Source organism: Falco naumanni, chromosome 12 (assembly GCF_017639655.2).
Source record: "Falco naumanni isolate bFalNau1 chromosome 12, bFalNau1.pat, whole genome shotgun sequence".
Taxonomy (NCBI): Eukaryota; Metazoa; Chordata; class Aves; order Falconiformes; family Falconidae; genus Falco; species Falco naumanni.
In genome coordinates, this window is record NC_054065.1 from 6,142,310 (window position 1) to 6,168,409 (window position 26,100).

Here is a 26,100-nt window from a genome sequence, read left to right on the forward strand (position 1 = left end):
GACAGTGTCAGATCACCTGGCATGTGTATTTTTGATGAAATTACCTGTGCTCCTGTGCCACTCTCTCCCTCAGATGGGGAACTAAGAGCAGTATTCACGCCAGCCACATTATTAGCCCCAGGGGGATTCTTCATTATCGCTGTACCTTGCACTCAATAAGAACCAATTATGTGCTGCCTGTGTTAATTCTATTTATGTGATTGTGTACCTTATTGTTAAAAAGGAAGTATTTTTACATGGGAAATACGGGGAAAGGCCTCAGTCTCTAGTTTGGGTACAGCCCAGCCTTGTGGAAAAGTCTACTAATTCTGTCTAGTATTTAGCAGCACACTGGAGCATTCATTGATTGACTCTGTTTATCCTGTAGGCAGGCTATATTTGAATCAGACTGTGGTGAAGGAACACTGATATTTTTCTCAAACTGCTGTTTGACTCCCCCCCACCCCTCTACTCTGAAAAAGCTGAAATACCTTCCTGACTGAACAAAGGTGAAGGAAGGGAGAAATGCAGATTAGAGCCATCACCACAGATAAGCTGAACTGTGAAAGAGTGTAAGGGTTCCCACTACTAAAACGCTATCCATTAATGTGGCTTGAAGGTGTTATTGAATAACGGGATCCTCAGCGTGGAGTTTATGAGCACCTAATGGACTACTGGCTAGAATCACTAAAGGAGGGCAGGAATATTAGTAGCTAATGGGTTAGGTATATTAATCTGTGTGTATGACATACTTTTTTTTTTTCTTTCTTTACCTATTTCTGTGTGTTCTGCAGCCTTCATAAAAACAAAACAAAGCACTTATCTTCTATAGTTACGTTAAGGATAATATCAGAGTACTGGCAGATTGCTTCAGGGTAGCAGTTCTTATGGCATAGATAGTGAAACAGAGTTGGGAGAGATACTCTTAACTGCGTCATCCTTTCAAAGCATGTAAATTGTGTTTGTCCACCCTGCTGTATGTTCCAGATGGAAACCTGTTCAAGGGGTCTGTGTGCTCTGATGGACCCTGGCAGGGTGGGGGCAAAAGGCAGAGCAGCTGTACCTCAAGTCTGATACAGAGTGGGGGTGAAATGATGCAGCTTTGTCTTGTATTCAGGAAGGTCATTAACAGATCACTTAATCATACCATTGTGGAAGTTTTCCCTTCCTTTTGTAATCACAAAATAAAAGACTGGTTATTGACTCTTCTAAAACCTAGGTTCTTAAGAGTGTTGAAGCTTACAGATTGTGTCTGCTATGATCATTATATTTGAAGGGACTACTGGTTTTGCTTTAACAGTTGAGGAAGTGCTTCGTAGATTTGCATGACTTTTTTTCACATTTCTGGGGCCTCCAAGATAGTGCCATATAGCCACAGATGACATCTTGTGCTGTGAAAGTACTGCAGGTGCATACACAGGCACTGTTAATATGGTGCTGCTCACACCAACATACTTGTAAGAATTATCTACTGTAATTTCTAATGTTACACTGCTTGCTTTACTTGAAAAGACCAAACCTTGATGAACTTGTCTCTATGTAATCTATGTGCTACAAGCACAAAAATTTTGTGCTTGTTTTCCTTATGCCAGTGTGGATCTGCACTAACTCTGTTGTCACAGCTGGTGGGCATATTCATATAAGCACTGACATAAGTGAGGATGGGTTTTAGTCCTAAAGTATTTGCTTCCTGGTTGTGATATGGGGCATGGTAGCTGCTCCCAAAATAGAAGTGACACTTTATATGGGAGAATAAAGAGAAGCTGCCTTCTTGTTAGACCAGTGCAGTTTGGTCAGTTTGCTATTGTCAGAATAAAGAGGTTTTTAGTCCTAGCTTTAGACTGTGTCTCCACTGGATATCTGTTTACTGTCCATGATAAGTACAGCAACTAAGATTTTTATTTTTTTTTGTGGTGGTGGTGGTGGGTATTTTCCACCTGATCTAAATTTTGCTCCATATCATCTATTTTGGCCATCAATCCTACTACTGTGTTCTTAATCAGGTCCATTGAATACTACAGCCTGTCAGATTCTTTATACATGTTATCTCTGGTTTCTGGAAATTGAGTTATTTCTGAAAACTGAAAAAAATTCTAACTGAAAAGTTATCTGCTGTTTGTAAGCAACATGCATAGCTTACTTAGGTGGAGTATGCACTGAGTGTCCCTTCAGATGGACAATATTTTCCTTATAAAAGTTCTCTTATTCTTAGCACATTTCTAGGTCAGGAATGCTTAAAATATCTTCCATCATTAAAACTTAGAGTCAACAGTATAAAACAAAAATAGAGAGGCAAAAGAAAAATAAACGAAGCTTATTGCATCCAGATGAAGCATTGTTTTCAAACATTCTCTGCTGTTTGTGATCCTGTAGTCTTTGTATTTTCCTTTGAAAGACTGTTCTGTTAAATTACAGCAAAATCCAGTGATGGGTAGACCTTGGTGAGAAGGGTGAGCATGGAAGGAGCAGAAAGTATATACTGGTGAAGGTCTCAGACTGAGACACGGTGGTGGTTCAGAGCAGAGGCAGAGCTCTGGAAGCTAAAAAGCTAGTGACAGCAAAAGCCTAGCTTATGGCAGTAGTTACTGTTTCAGTTGTCAGGTTCCCTATAGTTTCATGTACGTTAAAACTGACACTTCTGATAAAGTAGTCCCCAGTCTCACTCCAAACCTCTAATTTCTTGTCCCTGGATGCTTGTTCACACTGAAAGGCTGTGTAAGTAGCGAATCAGTAATCTGGCTGAAAAGTAGACCTGCTAAACAAATTATTATAAGGTTATTTTTAACCTGCAGAAGAGAATTCTCTGGGGGGACCTTATTGTGGCCCTTCAATACTTGAAGTGGACTTAAAAGAAAGATGGGGATACACTTTTTAGTAGGGTTTGTTGTGATAGGACAGGGTTAACCAAAAGAGGGTAGATTTAGACTAGACATAAGGAAGAAATTTTTCATGATGGAGGTGGTGAAACACTGGTACAGGTTGCCCAGAGAGGTGGTAGATGCCCCATCCCTGGAAATATTCAAGGTCAGGCTGGGCAGGGCCCTGAGAAACCTGATATAGTTGAGATGTGCCTGTTCATTGCAGGGGAATTGGACTAGAGGACCTTTAAAGGTTCTTTCTAACCCAACTGTACTATGATTTTATGATTTTTATTCAGCTGAATTGTTTTTCATTTGTGCTAGCAGAGCAGAGGTTAGTGAGGAAAGAATGTGTGACTAGTGGAGTTTTGGAGGTGACTCTTGAAGTTTTACCTAACTGCTGCCTCAGACTGTCCCATGGTAGGTCTGTCTTAAACCGTGCCTGAATCTTCAGAAATTCTAATGCAGAAAAAGAGAGGAAACAAATCTTGGCTCCTGTATGTTTTCGTTGTTCATGGTATGAGTTCTCTTGGGCTGAGAAAGATTGTTTTGTTTTGCCTGGGTATCTCTTTAAGTGAGTGCCTTGTAAAACGTTCCCTTTAAGATTTATCTGCCAGTCTTCAGGAAGGAAAGACTATTTGCTGTATTTTGGAAACGTATGGGAATGCTATATAAGGAACTAAGCTATGGTGTTATTATATGCAAAATTTATATTTCCTAAGTACCCAAAGTTAGAATCTTGTTCTTTTAAAATGTGCAAAGACCTGGCCTTGTATGTAAAGGTGGACAATGTCAGAAGAACTGGTCAGAAAATGTGAGACATGGGATGGCAGCTTATATTGTTAGGTCTTGGGAAAATGTGAAGAAGGTGGGAGTTATTGCAAACCATTTAATTCTGTGCAGGCTCAAGTCACTAAAACGTATTGGGTTTTTTGTGGCTTCCCTTCTCCCTCCTCCTTTTTTTTTCTTCTGGGTTGCTCTCTTCCTTAGTAGTTAATTAAATTGGCTTCAGGAGGAAACCAGACCACAAGAGTCTGCGCTGACTAACTAGCAGGAGTACGTGTCTCGAAATGGAGGGATTAGGGTAGCAAGGAGTGGAGGAAAGTATTCCCTTACTGGTTTCTCAACGTAAACTCACATGGCATGACTCGGTGCGAGAGCTGAAGGGCAATGGTGGCAGAGGCAGACACAGTGAGTGACATTCCCAGTGTTCCCAAAGCGATTCCTTTGCAGACAGGTCAGTGGGATTTTTGTTACTGACTTCAACTGAGGCCAAGCATATGAAAAAGAGAGAAAGGGAGGTGAACAAGTATTCAGAACAATCTGGATGGTATCAGGAGAACTTCAAAATAAATGAAGCAAGATAGAAAAAGTGGGAAATCTAGTAATAAAACTATCAGGTATAGGAAATAGATATGTGGTGGGGAAGAAAGCAAGGTCATGTGCACAGCTGAGTTTGGACAAAATGTTTTTTTCATTTCTGACTCTCCTGTTGAAACTCTCTGCTGAGACCTAGTATTGGTACACCAAGATTATTTGCCTAATATGTCTTTGCTTTTAAACTGATGGTCATCTTAGGCCACATGAACAGTGCATTCATCTTTAGCTCCTACTGTTTTCTGGTGAAGCCAAAAAGAAAATTACTGAATTACTGCCAGAAAATGCATTGTATTTGGAAAGGATTTTTTTTCTTTTTGTGTTTTCAGCTTCTCTAAACCCTCTGAAAATTTCCATAGTTTGGGGATGTTTTCTCTAATTATTTTGTGGTCTAGTTTAGAGAAGCAATGCTTGGTTGAGTATTTAAGTAAACAGATTCTAATCAAAGGCAAAACTCCATACCATCCTGTGGCTTTCCCAGAACCTGCTTTTGTTCTAGTGTTCATATCTTATCTGTTGTAATTTTGCTGCTCTTAATGAGTATTGCATTAGAGGACAGAGAGTGTGTGTGTATGCGACATAGTTATGGAGTCTGCTCTACCGGCAGCTGTTTACCTAAACAAATCCTTCTTGATCGCAGTACCTGCGAAAACTGGAATTTGGGAAGATGGCATGTGCTGTTCTGCATCAGAATGATCTCTTGCAGGCAATGGAAGTCTCTGTGGCAAATCAAATTTGCATTCAAAACTTCATTTATAATTAGTGTGGTTACGTTGATTTCCCCTTTCTCTGTGTACATCCTCTTAATCTACTAAGAGTAAATTTTCTAAACTCGACAGGTTGTATATGCCAGAAAAGTAAGAAATAGCTCCCAAAAGAGCTGCTGCCAGATCTTTGAATCACATATTATTTGATCTGGAACACAATGTGTAAAAGTTGCTTTGCCAAGTTTTGAAAGTTACAGTATGTGGAGTGATGAAACTGCTGTCTAGTTTGGTTTTTTTTTTTCTGTAAAACAAAGAGGAAAGAGAAATATGGAATGTTGTTAATAGCTTAATGACATACATTCTACTCTTCAATTGTTTATATTTAACTGTTGTTTCTTCTTTTCTAAATTGGTAAGACTTGTTAAACATTACAATGAAAAGTAGTGAGTAAATCTACTTAGATTTCATAGCTGCACTTTTTGCTGTTTGATCTGTACCAGACTGAAAATACAAATCGTAAACAAGAGTATTATGAGATCTTTTGCAGTCTGGGTTAGCAGTTGGGAGCATATCTTTGGAGCTGCTGTAGATATTACTTGTAATTCTTACGATGATATATAGACTGTTTTTTCAAGATCTGCAGAGTCCTTTTCTCAGACACTTGTGCATGTGGAAGACTTTGACCATACATGTTTTGCAGTGGATGTTTTCATAAATGGTCTGATGATCAGACTCTTCTCATACAAAGGAAGCAGTCCTTCACTTCCCTCATTAAATCAGGTGTAGATGGTCAGGTGTATATATCCAGTTCCTGGTTGTGAGCAAGAGGGTTGCTCAGTTTGACAAAAAAATCGTTCAGTCATTTTCTTCATGCTGAGCTCTGTTTTAGCCTTGAGAAAGCAACCCCATCTTTGCTTCTTGTGACAGCTTATGGGAGGAGAAAAGCCAGTTAACCTAGCTATTAAAATATTTGTGGCTTGTATTTGGTTTGAATTCACCTAAGCTGAGCATCTGGCTCTATGAATTCAGTAGGTCCTTTCCAGCAAGATGGTCAGGCATGCCTGGTTCACATTAGTATTTAGTGACTCTGTCCAAGTTATTTCTGAAACTTTCACTTTGAAAACTAAATAAAGGAGGTTTAAAATTTTGCCTAATAAGGTGTGCTTTTACACATGTTGAGTCTTACATGTAGTCCACTAAGGAATTTAATTCCCTCTCTGAAAGGCAGATCAAATATTCTTTAATACTGGAGTTATAATGAGGGAAGTTTTTGGTTCAGATTAATTGGAACTTGAGTTTGCTGAATTTGAAGTTGGTACCCATTTTTCCTGTAAAAAAGCAGTTCTGTCTGCCTTAACTCTGAAGGGTCCATATCGGATATTGGCACAGTATTTGTCTGTGGCTGTGTTGGAACTGAGCAAAGTGAAGTCTTTAGACCCAATAAAGTAGTTTTCCCCCCAGCCCCAAGATACAGAAAAATGTTTGGATTTACAAGCCTGTCTACAAGTAATCTAGGTCTGCCTGAAAACCATTAGGCTTTTGTGTGTGCTGCTTTTGTGTAAATGCATTTGTTTTTAAGGATGTAGGTAAGCGACTACCAAGATTTTTCTGAAAAACCTAAAAGATAAACTTCTCTAAGTGTGTTTTAAATTACTTGTTTTGGTTTAACTGGGCTTTTTCCTCTACGTGTCTTAATTGAGCAGTTTGTTGCCTGGACTCTAGAACTTTTTGTTTTTCTTTATAAATTGTATATATACACAATTTGTGAAGCGGGCATTTTACCCTTTTAAAATGCTAAACACTTGAGCCAGTTTCCAGGTGAATATTTTAAAGGAAATCAAAAACTTTCCTTTCTTCATCATTGATAGATCAGCATGGAGTGTTTTCTATTGTCAAAAAACTTGGAATAAGATTTGTCATTATTAATACTCTTCCGTGTTAATCTACAGGTGCTGTGACAATGTAGTAAAAGTATGTTCACTTTAACGTCCATCTCATCTGGAATCATAAATATTTGTGAAGGTTTGCAAATTGGCAAGAGCATAAATGAGAAATCATGCAAATGCCTTTTAAATATAAGGTAATATAGCCAAAGCAACACTGTACAGAATGACTAATCTGTAAGAGCTGGAGCTTACTCTGTGGTGTGGGAGTACATGATTGTCCCCTGGGTATTCCTTAATAGGGATTCTTTTACTTTCTAGTATGATTCTGCAGCCTACCAACTCTTACCTATTCATCCAGTGGCATCCAGGGAGAGCTTTAAAAAGCCAGGGAGGGCTACCTGTGAAGAGATTGAATTTGCCATACCTCCTACGTTTTCTGGAAGGCTTCCCTGTTTCTGTGTGCTGTGGTTTCACTGCTGTTAACAGATGCTTTGCAAACTAGGTGCCTGAGGCTGGTATTGCTAAAACAGGCTCCTACTCTGGCATGCCTCATGCCCACATAGAGACCTGGGCACGCCGGGTAGTTGAGGGTGTATTGGTGGGAAGGCAGTTGTCTTTAACAGTCAAGTTAGTGCAGTTGTGAATTTTCGAAGGCTACACTCACCCTCTCTGTCCCTTCTTTTCTTGGTGCGCATTAGCTCCCAACCTTTGGCAGCAGATTATACAAGACAGCAGGTGACAGAAGATCAGGAAATTATGCTATTGAATCAGCTAGCTGTTGTACTTGTGACCTTGCCAGAATGTACTGGAGTCAGTATTATAAAACCAAAACACATGCCGTTTGACAGTTTATTGCTTATCCTTATATGTGATCTTTTTTGCGCTTACTTTTTTATATACATTTTTTTTAAGAATTGTGTCCAGATCACAAGGGGTTTGTTACTGTATTTGAGTATTTTTGCTGGCATTTGATGTGACTTGATATAAACAACATGAATGTGACTCAAGTGGTTAAACATTAAAACAGCTTCCCACATGTGTTGGTTTACTGCCAGGGAAAGGTGAATGTTCAGCATAAGTGCTGTATTTAAACACTAATCAGACATTTATTATTGTTGAATGAATGACCTGACAAGGATGCAGTTGAACTAAAATGTACAGGTTATATTTCATGGAAGTGAAAAGCTTTATTAATATTTGAAGAATGGCTTTAATTAGTCTGATGGTTGGTAGGTGTGTTCATTTCCTCAATGTACATCCGGTATAGCGTTTTTCACCAACTTATAATTGGTAGCTTCCCATAGGAAATAATCATTATTGGTATTATAAAAGCACTTTGTATCTATCACATTTGGGAAATGAAAGTTTTGCAAAGGTCAGAATAAAGTGTGCCCCCAATTATGCTAATAACTCATACCATAAATGATCCACTGAAAGGTTTAATAGCTTGGTAGTCCTCTTTAGATTTTCTTAGAACAGGAAGAATTAATATTACATCTTGACACTTTACAGAAAGGTGAAAAAAGAAATCTTCCTTCTCTTTAGTTACTGAAATTTGTACCTGAATTCTCTTGGTGACTGGAGGATCCTGAAATGTTGGGCAGTTGTTTTGGTGGGTTTTTCTTGTGTGTGTGGTGGTGGTGGTTTTTTTAATAATGCTTTTAAAAAGCATTTTAAAAAGCGTGTTGTTCCATTTCACAGTGAAGCCAGTAAGTCAGTACCTTTTTTTTTTTTTTTTATAGGAGCTCAGGGTTGCAAAAGACGCCATGTTTTGACACTTGGAAATGTATGTGTTTTATTTGGACTTTGATGGTATAGTCTAATAGACTTTGATCCTTTTGCTAAAAGACCTTAGTGATGGTCATTTAAAGTAACAACCTGTTCAATGAAGTATTAAAAATTATTTTAAAAGCCCAGAAAGTAGAATTCTGAAGCAGACTAAATTTTATTTGTGCTTTTTAATTGTCAAATAAAATTTCTCTTGTTTCCTTTGTGGGATTTTGCACATCTGCACCACGCTTCAAAGCCTGAAGTAACTAAATCATCCAGAAGTTTCCCAAACATCAAAACAAATTTTCAGGATATAATTACTTCGAATTTATTTGTTACATAAGCGAGAAAATCCAGTATCATGTCCACCAGACAGATTTCCTTTGAACCAGAAGGTCTCTGTTGCTTGAAATAGATCTTTCTCTTAGTAATTTTTGGGTTTTAAACATTAGTAAAAGGTTAGATGGAATAATTTACTCCTGGGACTGATTATCCTAATATACCCACAGTTACTGTGCATCTACTGAGTTGTTAAAGAACCCATTAAGAGGACAGTCAGAAAGCTAACATTTGCTAATGTCTCCAAATTGAATTAGAAATGTTTCTGGTAAGCAAAATGTTTGCTGTAGTGTGTCAGTTCCACTTAGATCTTTGTTTGTATCAGGTGTGTCTGTTTTGTAACATCCTTTGAAAAGATAGAAAAGGTAATGAAATAAATAGTTCAGATTTACTCACCTCCCTTTTTTTAAGAGTAGAAACAAACATTTTGTTCTACATGTTTTAGTCTAAAATATTCTCCTTTTTTCAGTGAAGTGATTTGTGTAAGTTTTACTTCAACAGAGGTACAGGTGGTTTGTTAGTCTTTTTAGATGAACTGTAAATGAGGAATATTGACATGTGTGGAAATTGAAATAGGTGGTGGTTAGAAATTTGCATACACTGATTTTATGAGCTGCATTAGGAAAGCTGCTGGCTTCTGCTTCACTGAAGGTATTGTTTAGCTTCATGCAGCCATTAGGCTTATAAGAAAGACTACTTTCATAAGTCTGTTACAAGAACATTCCTTTATAAGAATTTTTCAAAAAGCAGTACTATCAAGGCCCTTGTTATGCAAACATTTCTGTTTTACCTGCATTCTGGTGCAATTGAACCAATTCTAAATAAAGAGCAGGATGGGAGCAAGCTAGTGGGCTTAAACTTGAGTCTTGATTATGTCTTGCTGTAAATACATTTCTGTTTTAGCATTTCTTAATTTTCTCATTGTCATGCTTAATACTAAGTGCAGAGACCCTTAGTCTCTGCTTGCTTTTTATGCGTAAGTTCTCTCCATAGGCAAATTACTCTTCAGCATAAACACCTTGGTTCTCTGAGGCGGCATTATGGACTTCAGTCAAGCTAGTACTGTTTTTACTTAGATTTCTATGCAAATACACATAATACCGTACAGAAGGAATAAAGGCAAATTTGTCAAACTTACCTGGTGAAATGCATACACATGTGATTCAGTAAAGGATTCTGTTTTCTGTAGCCTACCTACCAACTGGGTTGTACAGTTGAAAACAAATTTTCTAAAACAAATCCTAAGTTTTGAATATCAGGCACACAATGGAGGATAAAGGTAGGGTCCAAAAGTGGGTTTATTTAGCATATGTAATGAAATACGTGGCAGTATTTACAAAGGGATAGATGTGGCACTCCTTACTCGCGTATTGTTTCATTGAACTTCCAAAATAGTGGGGATTTTATTTCTTAGCTATGTGAACAATTAAATCCTCTGAAATTTTTTGACTGTCCTAATTATTTTTTTCATGTGAAGCTTGCTAATGCAGGTCTCATCGCTGCTCATTCTGCCAATGAGTCAGGTATGTCTCTTGATGGTACTTGTGCTTTTAGACCAATGGGGACAAAGTGATCCAGTTTTTCCTTCCTTCCAGGTGCAATTATGGGTCTCAATATAATAAAAATAAAATAATTTAATATCTACAGAGGTTCATATGGCATATTTTCCATTTATTTTAAGTTTGGAAGCTAAAATATCTTAATTGATAATCCCATAAGGTTTATTTTTTCATGAGTTCTCTTTTCTCTCTGAGGTTCTGTATTTTCAGGCTATTGCCACTTCTGTAAATTTAGCTATCAGACTATTGTAATTTAAGGCTGAATCCTTCTCGGAGTTGAAAGGAAAAATCCAATGGTTTTACTGGAGTAGAATCGAATTTAAGGGAAAGAGCCTTGAATAGTCTTTATTTGTTCTAATCCCTGGACAGCTTTCCAGCCAGTACACTTCATAGGAAATATAGCATTTTGTATCGGTTGAATCACCCCTGATTTGTAAATACAAAGATTTGTTATTCATGGTTTTGCTATATAGCCTGCTTAAAATCAGTGGGATCAGATATTCTAGTTGCATTAATGGGCTTTAAAAGAGAAATCGTATAGATTTTTGTTGTGGTGGTCTTGGTGGTATTTTTTAGGTTTTGTTTGGGGTTTTTTTTGACCCTTCTCTCATCTTTCACTTCAGTTTATTTAATTTGGTTGGCAAAACTGTTGATATGATGGGGTATTTTCACAAAGTGTTGCAGCTCCTGTGGTAGATTGTGTAGCCTGCACAGTTTTTGACAGTGTCAGTGTTTTGGTGGTTGTTTTACAATACTTTGGTGCTAAAAGTATCTCATGGTGTACTGATGTGCTTTTACTCTCATCTTGTACTCCCCTATAAATCTGTCAGCTGATAGCTTCAGCAGAGACAGCATGGATCTGAGGTGCAGGAATAGGTCCCTTGTTGTTGACTAATTTTTGGATTCTTGTATCGCTTTTTTATGCCATTTTTCCACTGCTTAAGAAGTCTTCAAAAAATCTGCCCTTCTATCTGTCAGAGAGCAGTTAACACAGTCATGTTAGGATCTCTGCTGATACCATGAAGTATTTCTGCATTTCTGGTATTTTTTGTTGCAGGAACCATCCTGTTTTAAGTATTCTTGCTCTCAGCTTTTCCATTTGCATCCCAGTTGCATTAAGGTATAAAGGAAGCTAGGAAAACAGCATTAGAAGAGTATTCTGATGCAATGATGTGTCAGTCACAGTGATAATTCTTATTTTTTTTTAGGCAGGCGAGAGCTGGTGTTCTCACTGTAATTGTACTGAGCAATTTCAAGTGCAGAGTTTTTATTTTTTGATCAGCAACCTGTTATTAAAAGAAAAAATACAGTACAATAGAACACTGTTTCTGGCAAAAAAAAAAAAATGGGTCAGCTGTTTGGGTGAATTTAAAATGCCAAATTTGTATTTCCATCTCTTAGAAGATATGAAGAAATATACTTTGGATCTTACTCTGAATTTAGTATGGCTGCAGCTGATCTTGCTGTTCTTTTCTCCACATGGTTTGTATGGCAAGAAATATTTGTAGTCAGCTTTTGTTTAACAGAACCCTGGATCTGCCCTGTAACAGGTTTGAAGCTTGTGGAGAATGAGATTTTGTTGCTTTCCATGCATGTGAAGGACAAAGTTAAGTTCCTTTCCTCTGAGTTCTGTAATGAGCTTGAATACAAAACCCAAGCAAGTTAGAAGTGTCTGCATGCTGTTGAACTAAGCAAATGATGTGGCCACTTACCACCCCCACCCCCCCCCCGCCCTCAGTATTTAGCTGTTACTGAGATCATATCCAGTGTGAAGAAGTGAATACCGTATTTATTTGCTACTGTAGCAACAGATGAAAATCCTGATCTTCTTAAGATGAACAGAAACATTGCTCTCCTAGTTTGGGGTGCCAGGATTTCACCAGCTGTGCCTTTCTTAGACATACTGGCTGCAGAAATTAAAACTAATTAAAAGCAAAATCTAGGTTATCATTCGGCTAGTGCTGCTGGAACTAGTTCTTGGGGAACTAGTTCTTGGCCTTGTCATGGATAATGTGTTTTTCATCACAAATGGATCCTTTTGTCTTTTTTTTTTTTTACTGACCATGTGGAATCTACTGGTGCTACACAAATGGTTCTTTCTCAGTACATTGCTTTCCTATAGCGTATTTGAAGTGTATGAATTTGCATTCTGTCTGCAGAATTACAGGAAATGTTAAGAACAGCTTCCAGGGCTTCAGTGAATTAAAGTATTGTAGCGGAACTGCGGAATGACGGAGTAGAGGAGCATGTAGCATTGGTTGGAGTTGATGGAGCAGATACGTTGGACCACAGTAGTCACTGGTTGGAGCTAAATTAAAGGACAGCAAAACACAAAATTTCTTCTGAAGTACAAAGCATCATGTTTGATTCTGGTTTTGTTTCTGAAGAAATAAAAAACTGTCCCACACCCTGAAAAATAACAATGAAACAGGGTCTGTTTGCCTGTGCCAGCTAAATGGTGTATAAGGGAAACCCGATACAAAGATCTGCAACATCCAAACCCCCTCGCTTTCTAACCTCACCAAAGTGGGAAGCTAGGTGCAGCTGGGTAAGGAGTCCGATATAATAAAACTCATTAACAGCAGACTGTTATTAAGTAAGGTATTCTTTATTGCAGTGCTGTGGTAGCACTGGGGATAGCTCCACCATAAAAGCTCCCAGAATCTGGCAAATTTTTGGAAAGTATCTACCATAAAGTTATACGTATTCACAAGACTTCCAAGAACTCATTTACATGTACATGAGATTTACTGGAACTCAACATATGCAATTGTCTGGTCCACATGCACAGTCATTTTTCCTGGTGGCCTTTGGGTGGTTGTCAGGTTCTTCAGATGAAGGCTTGTAGTCTTCCTCACTATGCCTACTGATTGACCTTTACTTTTGAGCAAACTCAGTTCTGAGATCAATAGACCATATCCGTGGAGGTTATTGTTGCCATTCTCTAGTAACTTTCTTATCCCTGTGGTCCTGTGTATCCCTTCTCAAGATTGAGTTGTTTACCATGAATTTATGGGGGTGCCTCCATAGTTTACACTCATCCCTTATTTTACAAGTATCCAGAACCTCTTCTGTTCAACAAGTATCTAAGGTACTTGCAGCATCTTCCTTGTGTTCATGGTTTTCACTGTTTCAAACCCATGGATCTCATGACGCTTGTTTTATTTTTGTGCTAATATTAAACACACAAATGGTTTTAACATACAGTGTCAACAGTGGCATATACCATCTTGTATCACTGCTTTAATTCTTTTTCTTTATTTATTCTAGTGATTAATCTCTTAAGAACAACTCAAACCAGAACACATCAAACCTAAAATTGAGAACTTCGTAATTTCTGAGTAGTCTGAAGTCCAGTTTCAGTCCCTCAGGTGAAACCATATATATCTGATTATGACAGGTAAGGGCTAAAAATGAAACTCAAGCATCCTCATTGACAGGAGGAATAAATGCTTGTCTGCAAAGACAGTCTTTATTTATATCATATGAAGAAGGCTGTTAGATGAGGAAAACACTATATATGTATACACTGTATATTAGTTCTCTTTTCTGCACAGCTTCTGCAGGCTTTTTGAGGCAATAATTGAGAACTTTGGAAACAAGAAGGCACAGTCCTTAATACCTGAAAGCAAAAGTATGTGGGAATTGTAAATAAAGATATCTGAGAAGAACAACAGTGGTGCCCTGTTGGACAAGAGGACTTTTTTCAGAAAAGCAGTGTTAAAGACTATTACGCAGGGAAAGTAAGACCAGTGGTGTTTGTAACTTGCTGAGTGAAAAGGTTAGGGCAAGTGTGAGACAGGTGGTGAAGGTAGAAAGGTAGAAGAGGGCTGTGTGTGATACATGAATCTTTTACTTCACTGGAAGTGAAGGCCAGGTGATTTAGCAGGAGCAGGAATTGTCTTAAAAATGTGAGTGTCTGTTCTTCATTCCCCAGGTGTGTTCTGTGCTGCACTCTGTGCTTGTGACCAGTGATCTCCTTTTCTCAAGTCTACAGGATCACAGATGTGCACCGTGTGCTTTTGTGTGTGCATAAGGGCCCTGGGGATTATTGTGATGCTCTTACTATCTCGTTTGCCCTTCCTTTCTCTTTGCTGACAGATGCAAATGCCAGGTGGAGAATGTCAGCTGTTTCTTCTTTCCTCAGTTTCATCTTTCTTTTACAGCAGCAGCAAAGAATAAGATGTGCTTTTTTCACGGAGTCTCCTCAGATCCTGTGGGGCTGAAGGGTAGTTAGTAATCAGAGAAAAAGCTGAAAAGTTATCCCAAATAATCCTTGGCTAATATGCAAGAAAGAGTAGTGCACGATTAGCTAACAGAAGGAGCTGTGGACAGTCAATTGTTAGCATAAAGGGAGCTTGAATAAGCGACTGTTACCTAGTGTTTCAGTAGTTTCAAGGTATGTAATCTAAAAAGCTTAATCTGGCATCAATTAAAAAAAACCCTCATAATGCAGGTGAAGAAAAAAGCCTCTTGGAGGCTGGCTGTAAGGCTGCTTGTACAAATCTAGTTTAGACAGAAAAGCAAATTTGTCTGACGTTATAAAAATCAACTTTGTGTCCTGTAAGCTATTTCCTACTTAGTGTATATGGAAAATTCTCGATCGCTGGAAGGTAAGGTCAACATAAACACAGCTCAGTCCCTAATAATTTAATATTGATATGGTGTTTAATTCTGTACTAAACAATAATCAGGGACAATCCTTTTTTGTTTACATAGAGATTTATAAATAATTATATTACCCTTCATTCTTCTAGGTTTTATTAGAAAAGACATTGAAGACAAATGGAACAGTGACAAAACTAATAATAGGTCTTTTGTGGAATGCAACTTCTCTTACTTTGCCAGACTAAAGCATTTTTACATCCTTGTGCTTTTAGGTTGACTCCTCTTGGAAAAGTTGAAAAAGGGCGATACAAAAATTTGATTGGATTTTTTCAGCTGTGCTGATTCAGAACTGCTTGTTATTTTCTGTGAGCTCCATGTATAGTTTTTATTCTATTTTTATTTTTTAATCTTTTCGTTAAAAAATAATTTAACTGCTGCCTCTGCTTTCTTTCAGTCATGAAACATCTCTAGAGATGTTATGTCCAGCTTGTATATTTACTTTCTTGGTGGCTCTCTGAATGTGTGTATGTGCTTACCTGCAACTGCAGTTCTAATGTCCATCGAGAATACAGACTTTGGGACTCGTGCAAATTACTAGGCAAAATGCTGGAGCCTCAGGAGCTAAAAACGGGGCACTCTTGTGCAAGTTACTTTAACCTACAGTGTTTGGCAGATTTCCTAGTATGCATAATGCTCACATTGCTGCGTATGTTTCATACACAAGTGTTTGAAGTAATTTTTAAGACAAAGTACTTCTAAGTTCAGGATACCAACTCTATCTTCAAATCCCCTATGGTGCTTCTGGCACAATAGGGACATGTAGCTGTGTATGAATAATTGAATGTCAGCAATTAGAATCATTATTAAAATAGGAAACTACTGTATTTTCTGCTCGTTGTCTTTGTTCTATCTGTTCCTCCTGTAAGTGATATGCTTGGCTGACAACTTAAAGCTAACTACTTCTTGCTTCCCTTTGGTCTTACCTTTTGTCTCACATGGTAGTTGCATTCCAGAAATGATAATTACCATAGGTAGAAGTATAGTCTGCAGCAAAACCACCACACCCTCTGGCCTTGCAGAATTAGGAATGGCAAAATACTGGTATTCATTGGGTGCAGTGGAGAAATGCTCCACAGGGTGATTGTTCTTCCCCAGCATGCACAGCTGTTGTAGTAGGTGCTGCTGTTGTGCAGCACTGGGAAGGGGCTGGGGTTGCTGCATGGGCTCTGGGTGGGAGATTCAGTCTTTGAGCTGAGAGTGGCAAGGAACTGGGCACCAGATTTGGTGCAGTGCCTTGGTGCTGTGGGAAGGCACAGAGGGACCATTCTGCCAGGGAAGTTCTTGGGCAGTTCTGAGCAGTGACAGGGATTAAAGCAATACTGCTGTTCTGGATTTCTGCTGCTGTCTCTCCATGGGAGAGGGAGAAGACAGTGGAAGGGCACAAGCCTGCCTGTTTGAGACTGGGTGTTCAGTGGTCCTGCTGTATTCCCCCAACAGCTGCCCAACGGCTTCCCTAAATTTGGATGGATTTTTCCCATAGTGAAAAGGCATAAACACTGATAACATCCATCCCCAACCCCTGCAGCTGTTTCGAAAACCTTGCAATGGGCAGCTCAGTCTCTAGTGCAGTATGGTTCTGGATTTCCTTCCCCTCCTCCTCTAATGAAGGAGGGATTCACCTTTTCAAATATAGAGCAGTAACCTTCTTCTCCCTCCTCCCGCTTCTCTCAATTATCCGGTGTGCACTATATCTAGGAATCTAATTTTAAATTAACTTGTCACCCTACATCCCATCTGTAGGGGTTTACAATTTCAAACCAATTGCCTTTGAGGTGACTTTATATACTGTTCCATTAACATATACATATCAATTCTAGGGCACTTACAGACTACAGAATAAAATCCCCTCTTGAGCAAGACATCTTCAGGGAAAAGCAGTAGTTTGCATTTGATTTGCTGTAGAATGAGAGCTGTGATATGTCAGAACCTAACATTGAGTGGGGCTGTTGAATGACTTAAATAATTGTATTAATACGAGACATTTTAGGGCAGTTTTAGTCTGGATAGCCAAGTGTCAGATGGGCTTTTTCTTATCTTGGTGGTGTTCTGTTATCCAAGGATGTTTTAGTACATTGTAGGAGAGAGTGAAACTGTACGTGCCTGAATTTGTGAATATTTGCAGGACCACTCAAGGTAATGACTTCCCCACAAAAGCATTTTTTACAATAATTTTATTGAAGAAATATGTAAATAAAATGGTGGGAGCTTAGATTGTATTTGAGACTGATAAATTTATTTTATAATTATTCTATAAAGATAGATCTTGCTGTTTGTCACACTTACTAGTGACATGCAGAGTGACAGTCTTCTGTGATGCTGCTGTGCTTACACTGTCATGCACGGGAAGGGCACTATTCACACTTTGGACCGCAAGCTGACTGCTGGTCTGAGGCTGCAGTCACTTGGGGCAAGAAGCAGCTTTCTATGGCTGGAAGAGCAATATTTAGTTTTATGGTGTAATGCATAGTTAGTGCTTCATTCTTTATCCTGAGGTAAACAGCATTAGTATTGTGGTACAGAAAAGTCACTTTGCTCTGGAAAAGAGTTCTTTCCCTTTAATATCTTTACAGTTGTATTCCTGCCAGCAAAGATGAAGTTACTTGGATTTCCATAGGTTGTGATATAGCTGATAGTTTCTTTTAATGCCAAAGAGAACCTCCCTTGCACTTCTGTGACAGAAGAACTGAGACATGAATAATTTGAATGCTGAAAATCAGTAGATCTCTGGTGCATTTAACTGCCAGGCTCCCTTTTGAAGAAAAGGCAAGTTAGTGCTAAAGGGTCACTTGGAAACAGCAACCTGGGAGTCAGGAGCAGCAACAAAGGCAAAGAGAAGGTGTGTATGAGGGAAGGCAGGGAAGAAATGAAAGAGTTTGGCAGAGCTGTAGTGCAGAGGCAAGGATGGCAACTGTGTGAAATACCTGGATTAGTGAGGGAGTAAATTTTTAAAACAATCGTAAGTGTAAGGGCAAGATTTAATAGTTCCATTAATAAAACGCACCCCTCCTCCCCAGAACTGACTATTATAAAAGCACTTGCACAGATGCTCATCAAATATTGCACTAAATATCTGAAAATTCGGTAGACTGTATGTCTCTAATTAGTTTGTGTATATTGGTTGTATGTTGTATATATAGTACATCTTGTGATGCATAAGAAAAATACAATTATCTATTGGAATATTAGATGGTCAGTTGACAGCAATTTAATTGCTGAACCAATTTAATTGACAGAACCAAAATGCAAGCTGTATATTTGGGTAGCAAGAAGACTGGGGATCATGTACCCTGAAATAGCAATAAGGAGCTGTGTGCCTTGGACTGCAGATAAGCCACTAATTTGAACATAATTTTCAGGAATTTATTATGCAGGCCTTATTGTCAAAGACAGATATGCACAAATGTTGTATCTCTGGTTCAAAGGGAGACAAAAGTACAGTGCAATGGTACATTATTGTCTCTAAAGAGAGTAAAATATTCTCTCCAAAGAGAGAATGTGCCTCTAATGGACGACTCATAGGTTGACAGGCATTCAACCCAACCATGCAATATACCCAGAGGCAAACTTGCAGAATGAAGTCAGGGAGGCTGTTTAGTTCAGTGACAGTGGAATATTTCTCACAGCTGTGCCTTAATAGCTCCCATGTAGACCTGGTGTTATTTTGTGAAGGGGTAAAAAGACAATCAGGTGGTAATGAAAAGGAACATAATACTGGCAGTGGAAATAAAACTGAATCATTTTATGACTCTATTTTTTTTTCTCTTTCCCTTTTTTCAAATTTTAAGAGGTAAATGCAAGTATTTTTTCAGTGAATTGCTAACTCTTCTTACAATGTGTCACAGCTCTGCATAGTCGCCTATACAAGGGCAGATGGGTGGAGATGCGTTAAAATTTTGGACCACGGTTCAGCTCTCCTTGTCGCTTCCTACATGACTAGTGTTCTGCAGGCACTAAGGCTTTATCTGAATATCCTTTTTTAGGCTATTTCTTTGCTTATGCCTTAAGGAAAGTAAAATCTCTAACCATACAAATGTGCTTCAGATTAATACTGTGTGCATAGTAAAGGCTAGTTGGTGAGATAGAAGTCTTACATTGTTGATGTTTACTTATTTTTAAGTAAATGCATCTATTTGACTGACATTCACTTCTGTGCTATGTGTGTACAATCAAAAATGCCAACTCTTACATGACACAGGTGTCTGTAATACTTGAACCAAAAAAGACTCCATATGTTGATGCAATTTTTTCAATCTTAATGTCACTCTCTCATAAAAACTCTTTAACATCAAAGCCCATGCTATACATAGGAAAAAAAGAAAGGGTCAAATAAATAAATAATCTTGGTTAGATATCCTGCCTCACCCCCCACGTAAGACACATAGTGTGTTTTCCTGCTGTACTACAAATGCTTACTTCAAGGAGGGAGAACTAAAAAGAAAATACTTATTAAGCAGTGTCTATCCATATGGATATATAAAATACATGTAACTATAAATAACACTTCATTCAAAATATTTCTAAAATAGAAATATAAACCACCTCTATAGTATGTGCAAAGAGATATTTAAAATATATATTATTGATGGAGGGTGTGTTATATATAGTTACATGCATACTTATGTAGAGGTACCCTTCTAGAATACAAGAAAACGCAATCCGGAGAGGGGGTGTGTGTGTCTCACAACAACAAAAAAACCACACATTCCCCGCCCCCCCCCCCCAAAAAAACCCCAAAAACAGACAACAACAAAAAACAAAACCCCCACAACAAAAAAACCACACACCCAAAACTGGAAAAAAAAAACAACAACCAAACCAAAAAACAAACAAAGAAACCCCACCAAACAGAAAATAAGTGGTAGTTCTATTTTAGAACAAAACTAGTTTGAGGAAAATGTCATGAAAATAATTCCAACGTTTATTTTTGGTAGTTTCAAGATGAGGTTCTCCACAGATGCTCAAGGGCTGAGATGAGATCTCAGCTGTGGTTTCTTCTGAATCCTGCCCCTCTGGGACTTGAAAGATCTGCCTGTCCTAGCCTGAATGGGGGCTACTGGAAGCACTCTGTGGGTGCTGGAGGACACTGAGAAGGTTTGCTTCCATGGAAAGTTGTAAGGCACATGAAAACTGTGCATAAAGGAAGGCTTGCTGACATTGACTTATTTCTATGTAACACTTGGATTTTTCAGGAATTGTCACACGTCACTGGAAAAGTGGCATGGTCAGAACATTGTGTGGTTTCCATTTGGAGTCTCACTGGCTCATTGGGCTAAATGAGATGTGACCTGGTGAGGGTTTTCCTCAGGTCTGGAACACTGTAAAACCAAGCCAGTAATGTTTCAGACCAAACTGTTGAAACATTTTATTTATCCTCAGGAATATTAGTCCAGTTGTAAGTCACTTTCCAACTGGTAAATTTCAGCTTTCCCCTTTGCATTTATCAGGTGACCAAAAAATAAATAGTGGTATTTTCTGAATTCTTTCCCCAGTTTATTTACTTTGTGTGCTAGACAGTGCTGTGTTAATTACAGTTCCACTTTTTCTCTTGAATAGTCAGGTGTGTTCCCATTTCACTTGTGCTGGAGATCCATTTAAAGGTTACTCAATGCTAGGATAGAGATGTTTAAAAAAAATAGGAGAATAGTAAAATGAAGGAAATTGTTGGAGGGAAACTAGGGAGAACACAACAGAATGAAGTTTCTTGGGTTTGTTTAATTAACATACCTGCTTTCAGATTGGTAACGTTCTTGTTTCTGATGTTTTGCCCATGTCACTCACAGCTTCATTAAAGCAGTAATGAAAACTTTTATGCTGTGTGTAAATGTAAGACAACTACTCCTTACTGGAATAGCAGTTTGATTGTAAGTTGAAGACTTAATGGGGGGTGTGTGTGTGAGGTTAATTAAATCGGCTACTAGAAACACAATGTACTGCAGTCTTAGTGTGGTGCCTTTTTTGTGTCCTATTTTAAGAGCTTGCAGCTTTTATTTCTTCCTGTTCTTTTCCTTCCTATTCTGTTGGGGTATGAAAATGGGAAAGCAGTTGAAGTGAACTAGGTTTGTCTGTGGATACGTTTTTGGTAGCTAATTGAAACCAAAAGCCCAGAATGGAGGTGTGTTGCCTGGCGGAAATGCAAGAATCTTCACTTACAAGGGTGGGTTTCCCTGATGCTGGAAGATTGCTTGAGTAGGTGTCTGAAATGGCTTAGTGCAAGGAGTGGGTAATGCTGCATTTTCTGCGTGGGTCAAACACGTTCCACCTCTTGGTCTCAACCTAAAATTTCAGACTTCTGCCTGTGTTACAGGTAGGTGATATGATCTGTCTTAGCTTAAGACAAAGTCAGATACACTTATATGTGCCCTAAGTACTGATTTCATTTTTCTCTTTTGTAAGCATAGCTTAAGGCTGTGTACAGAAGAGAAAGCAGGTATGGAAGGGAGGGACATATTCCAGCACAGGAAGATGTTTTGAGGTATTAGCAGCTACAAAATGGCTTGCTCCTGGTGCTACCATACTGACATCTGTAAGGAATAGCTTATTTTGGTTTTTCACTGTTCAAGTGAGATATAGTTCAGGCTTTGCAGGATTATTGTATTTTTCTTTTTGGTGACCTGCAACATATTTTGCTATAAAACTAAAGATTAATCTTGTTTTATTATGTTTTTTATTTCCATATTAGTAGCTTAAGTTTTGGAAAGTGGGACACCATGGAACTTTGCCAGTGTTAATGAGATAGTGTTCTGTTTTAGTTTGGAAACTTAGCGATCGATGGAAAAAAATTGTTTTATAAGTATGAATAATGGCAGTTCTGCATTATTTAGATACTGTTTCGTACTCTGCAGCTCAAGTGATTTCTCAAATAATAAAAATACCAGTAGATTTGTGGAGGAAAAATGCTACTTGTAAAAGCATGAAATTGTATGAAAAATGAAAATATAAGTCTCTGAAACATGCTTAATATGTGTTAGACAACCAGATCAAATTTAGCATTATATTTATTTGTTTGCTTGAATTATAATTCTAGATTTGCATAAGATTCCTTTGTACTAAGTTTTCTCTTAGATGTGTCAGCTCTTTTCACCCTTCTGGAGTAAAAAATATTACCTTTATGATGGCATGCTAAGTGATTATCCTTTTGATCTGTTAAATGTGTTTAACATGTACATTGCTATCTATCAATTTAGGGTTTGAAAGAGAACAGATATCAAAGTTTATGACAGGTATATGTAGCTGTATAGCTTTGCTTCTAAACTCTGAATGTATTGCAGTGCAAATGCTTTATGAATATTTATTAGGGCATTGTTGAAGCTTGCCCAGCCATATATTCCTACATGTTTATTTGTAGACTGTAGGGTAAGAATACAGAAAGATCTTTCTCAGTACATCTCTGTTATTAGTGGTGTTACCTCTACTCAAGTTGATGAAATTTTAGTTTTCAGCTTTTCTGAGAGCAGGGTTGTTCGTCCTAGATGTGTTCACAGTAGGTTGTGTTTTTTTAATGTAATAAATAATTAACCTCACTAACAGCAAAACCCAAGGTATTTTATTTTATACAGCAGTTTTAGAATAGGCCTTTGAATGCGTTTTATGCAATTGATGATTTTACAGGGAGAGAATTTGATTTGGTGACTGTTATAACATGTTATTTGTGGGACTGTTTTCATTAATGGCAGTGTGAATAACTCCTTTCCTGAATTTATTTCTGCTTGCTTTTGCTGAATCAGAATCTCAATGTGTGGAAAATTGTAGTCGGTCTCATTTTTGTGGCTTCCATAGGCTTTAAGGAGCCCGTGCTTATGAAAACAGACATAAGTCTTCTGTTAGTCAACGAAGAGCATTTGGGAGAAGGAGTAATGTGTAGCAATTCAACTCACAGTTAAAAGAACAGATGCGAAAGAAGTAGAATAGCTTTTAAAAGGTACGTGTTAAGAGCTTTAGGAAAGGACTACTGCACAGGATGTGTTGCAGATACCTTTCATTTTCTTTTGCAGGTGTGATTCAGGTCCTATCCCACTTTGTCCTTTATTGTAGGCTTGACTTCCCTGCCCTTGTCCATAGGACAGGCTATTTGTTTGTCATCTTTGGAATGCCCTTGGTGATAGGAACATAACTCAGGGATAGCATTTGTTCATCTGAGCTCCCTGGGACATGAGCATCTGAAGATTGTCAGCCTTCCCCTGCCTTTACTCCACTGGCTGAGTGTATTTTGCTGCTGTTCTTTAATGTAAAATGTGGTATGTGGTGGATTGTGGTTTTTACCTCTCCATCTTCCTGGAGTGAAGAGATGTTTTGGGGTTGTTTTTTTGTTGTTTGTTGCTTTTTTTTTTAAACTTAGGTGATTTTTACAATTTAAATCCCACCTTTATATTTTAAAAATTAGCTTAGTTTAAGATGGAAATGTAATGATAATCTGATAACATAGTTTATATCTGTAAGAAATACAAAAGAAAAATGTTGCTGAAACTGAATGCAGTGAGCTTTCTCTGTAATGGCAGTAATGACTGAAGAACTGGCACAATCTTTGCTGAGAAGCTCATGCAACTTCCGACAATAGGCTTTTCCAGAGGCAGAGTGTGTTTTCTGTGGTTTGGGTCATTCAGCTATTCCATTCCAGTGATTAGCACAGTTTGGTCACTGTTGAGGAAGTTGAGAACTGAGAAAAATATCTTGTTTCACCTTTGTTTTCCTGTGTACAAAAGTGAGGTATTAGGAGAGCAAGCTACACATCTGAATTTTTAGACAACATAGTAAACAAAGCAATCTTGTTCTGTACCTTCACTTAGACTAGTACTTTTAAAAAAAAATAAATAAATCAGATAAATCTAAAGTATAGACTAGAATCTCTGCTGCAAATCAGAAGATGTGCTTAAATCAGTACTTTCTGCTACCTTCCCCAAAATAGTGAGGAAAAAAGATACTGTATTTGTCATCCTATTCTGAACTTAGAGTATTTTTATTTTTTTTTTTAAGAAAGGTGCTCTTATGGCATGGCTGACTACCAACGCAATTATGAAGTTCAGCCTTTGCCAGGTTTTGCTTATGTGCTTTTATATATGGGATGTATTTGTGTTTGCTTGTGAGGAGGAAGCTCTCTGCAATGCCCAGGCAAATTTGCTTTTAGTTAATCACACTGTCCTTGGTGTCAGGACAGCAGCTGTGAAGACAGTATCAGAAGGCATTTTTGAAATACTTTGAGAATCTCAGTACTGTGAAAAGGAAGGTTACTTCAGCTGTTCTGTGCATGTTTAATGGCAGGAATACTTGAGGAAATACTGTGTGACCAGGAAGTAGCATTATGAGAACAATGTATTGTTCTCTCATTTATTTCTAATACAGTTGCAAGTCCATGGGTGCTCACACTGGTCTGATGTCATACTAAAGTAGCTCACTTCTTAAACCTAAACTGCTTAACAGCGTTTTTAGGGTCAAATCACATACCCATACCTTGATGTAATGCAAAATTACAGCCTTCTTGATTTAAATGAATAATAATAATAAATATGTGCATAATAAGCAATATGTTCTTTAATATCTGTACTCTTTTTTCCCCCCCTTAACAAAAATGTTAGCGTACAGCTTCAGATGACAGTAACTTCAATAAAATTTCTAGTTTTCATCAGACTTGCATCTGTTCCTTCCCTTTTTAATACTTAGCAGGGAAGTTATTTATTCTATCTGTGCTCTCATATAATTACTTTTTCCTTGTATTCACAGCCTAACAACAGCTGCCAATGTTCTGATCAGTTATAATCATAAAATGTTCCACATGAGTTAATATCTGTAGTTAACTTATGTGGTGATTTTGAAGTAGTTGTAAGGCCTTATACTGTTTGCTGGTTTTGTTTTCGTTTGACTTCAGAAATTGTCTTTTCACCTCTACTTGTGGTTGAGTTTAAGAACAGTGCATCAAGCCAGTAGCGAATACGATTGTAAGTGCTTAAAAAAAGCCCTATTCCTGTACTCTCCTGAGCCTGCTGTGTTTCTCTGCCCACATCTTCATACTGAGTATTTAGAGAAGAGCTGTGACTGATAATGTTTTTGTAATGACTAACATTCTCAAGTGTTTTTTGCTACACTGATGAAACTTCATAGTGGATTTGCCCACCAGTAGCATGCATATTTCTGATGATTTTGTGACTTATTACATTGGGGAAATGGAGTGTATTTTCGATAGAATAGGTTAATTACCATGCATAAAGAAAAACTTCATAACAATTTTTTGGATGCAGAGGAAGTTCAGAAGTTATTTCATTACATAAAGTAAACTTACAATGCAGGGGATGTTTCCAGATGTTTAACTGCAAAAGAAATTTGAAGTAGTGCAGTCTAAACTGAGATTTCCGCAATTTTAAAACACAAAGCAACAGGAGCTATGGGAGAGAAATGGGAGGGAAAATGTTTGCAGGAGAAGGTATGAAATTAGATAGGGGATGAGTTAAATGGAAAGTAAGTGTTACATTGCTGTACAGAAGAAAAGCTGCATAAATGACAATTTTTACATGCACAGAGATGTGTAGATATAATATTAGGAGATAAGTTGTCTAGCTCTGAGTAGAATTTATCTTGCCAAGCTTCAGCTGCCTAAAGCTAGGCAACTAAGCTATTGTTTTGGCTCCTTCTAAAGTTGCCGGAGAGAATAAGGCACCTTTGGGGAAATGATTCATCTGTCTTGTTTTAGACAAATATCTGAGGATGGTATGACTTGTCTGCTGGAGATGCGTAACATTTTGCATTGATTAGAGAGAGCTAGACAGATAACATGGCTTGGGCACACAGCTGTTAGGTTCCTGAGGTATTGGAGAGAGAGTCCAGCTATGTTAAAGTCCCATTCCAGCCTTTCATTGTCTGTGTAAAGTTAACTCTGCTGTTAAGGTGAATTGTAGTTCTTTATTTTTAGTTACCAGATGTACTATTTGTTGTCCAAGAATAATTTTTTTCATTGTGTTATTGTTTTAGT

General features: G+C 37.9%; 1 protein-coding gene across 6 annotated transcripts in view; it reads left to right on the forward strand.

Annotated features, from left to right (window-relative positions):
- The window catches only part of PLCB4 (phospholipase C beta 4), a 208,343-nt gene that overhangs the window by 23,026 nt on the left and 159,217 nt on the right, over positions 1-26,100 (forward strand). The window contains exons 3-4 of one of the 6 annotated variants that reach the window (XM_040611916.1): positions 8,550-8,593; positions 10,394-10,439. The exons of 4 other annotated variants lie outside the window; for them this stretch is intronic. The gene's annotated coding sequence lies outside the window, so the exon portion shown is untranslated. The remainder of the gene's footprint in view (positions 1-8,549; positions 8,594-10,393; positions 10,440-26,100) is intronic. One more of the 6 variants, XM_040611917.1, reaches the window with a different exon arrangement.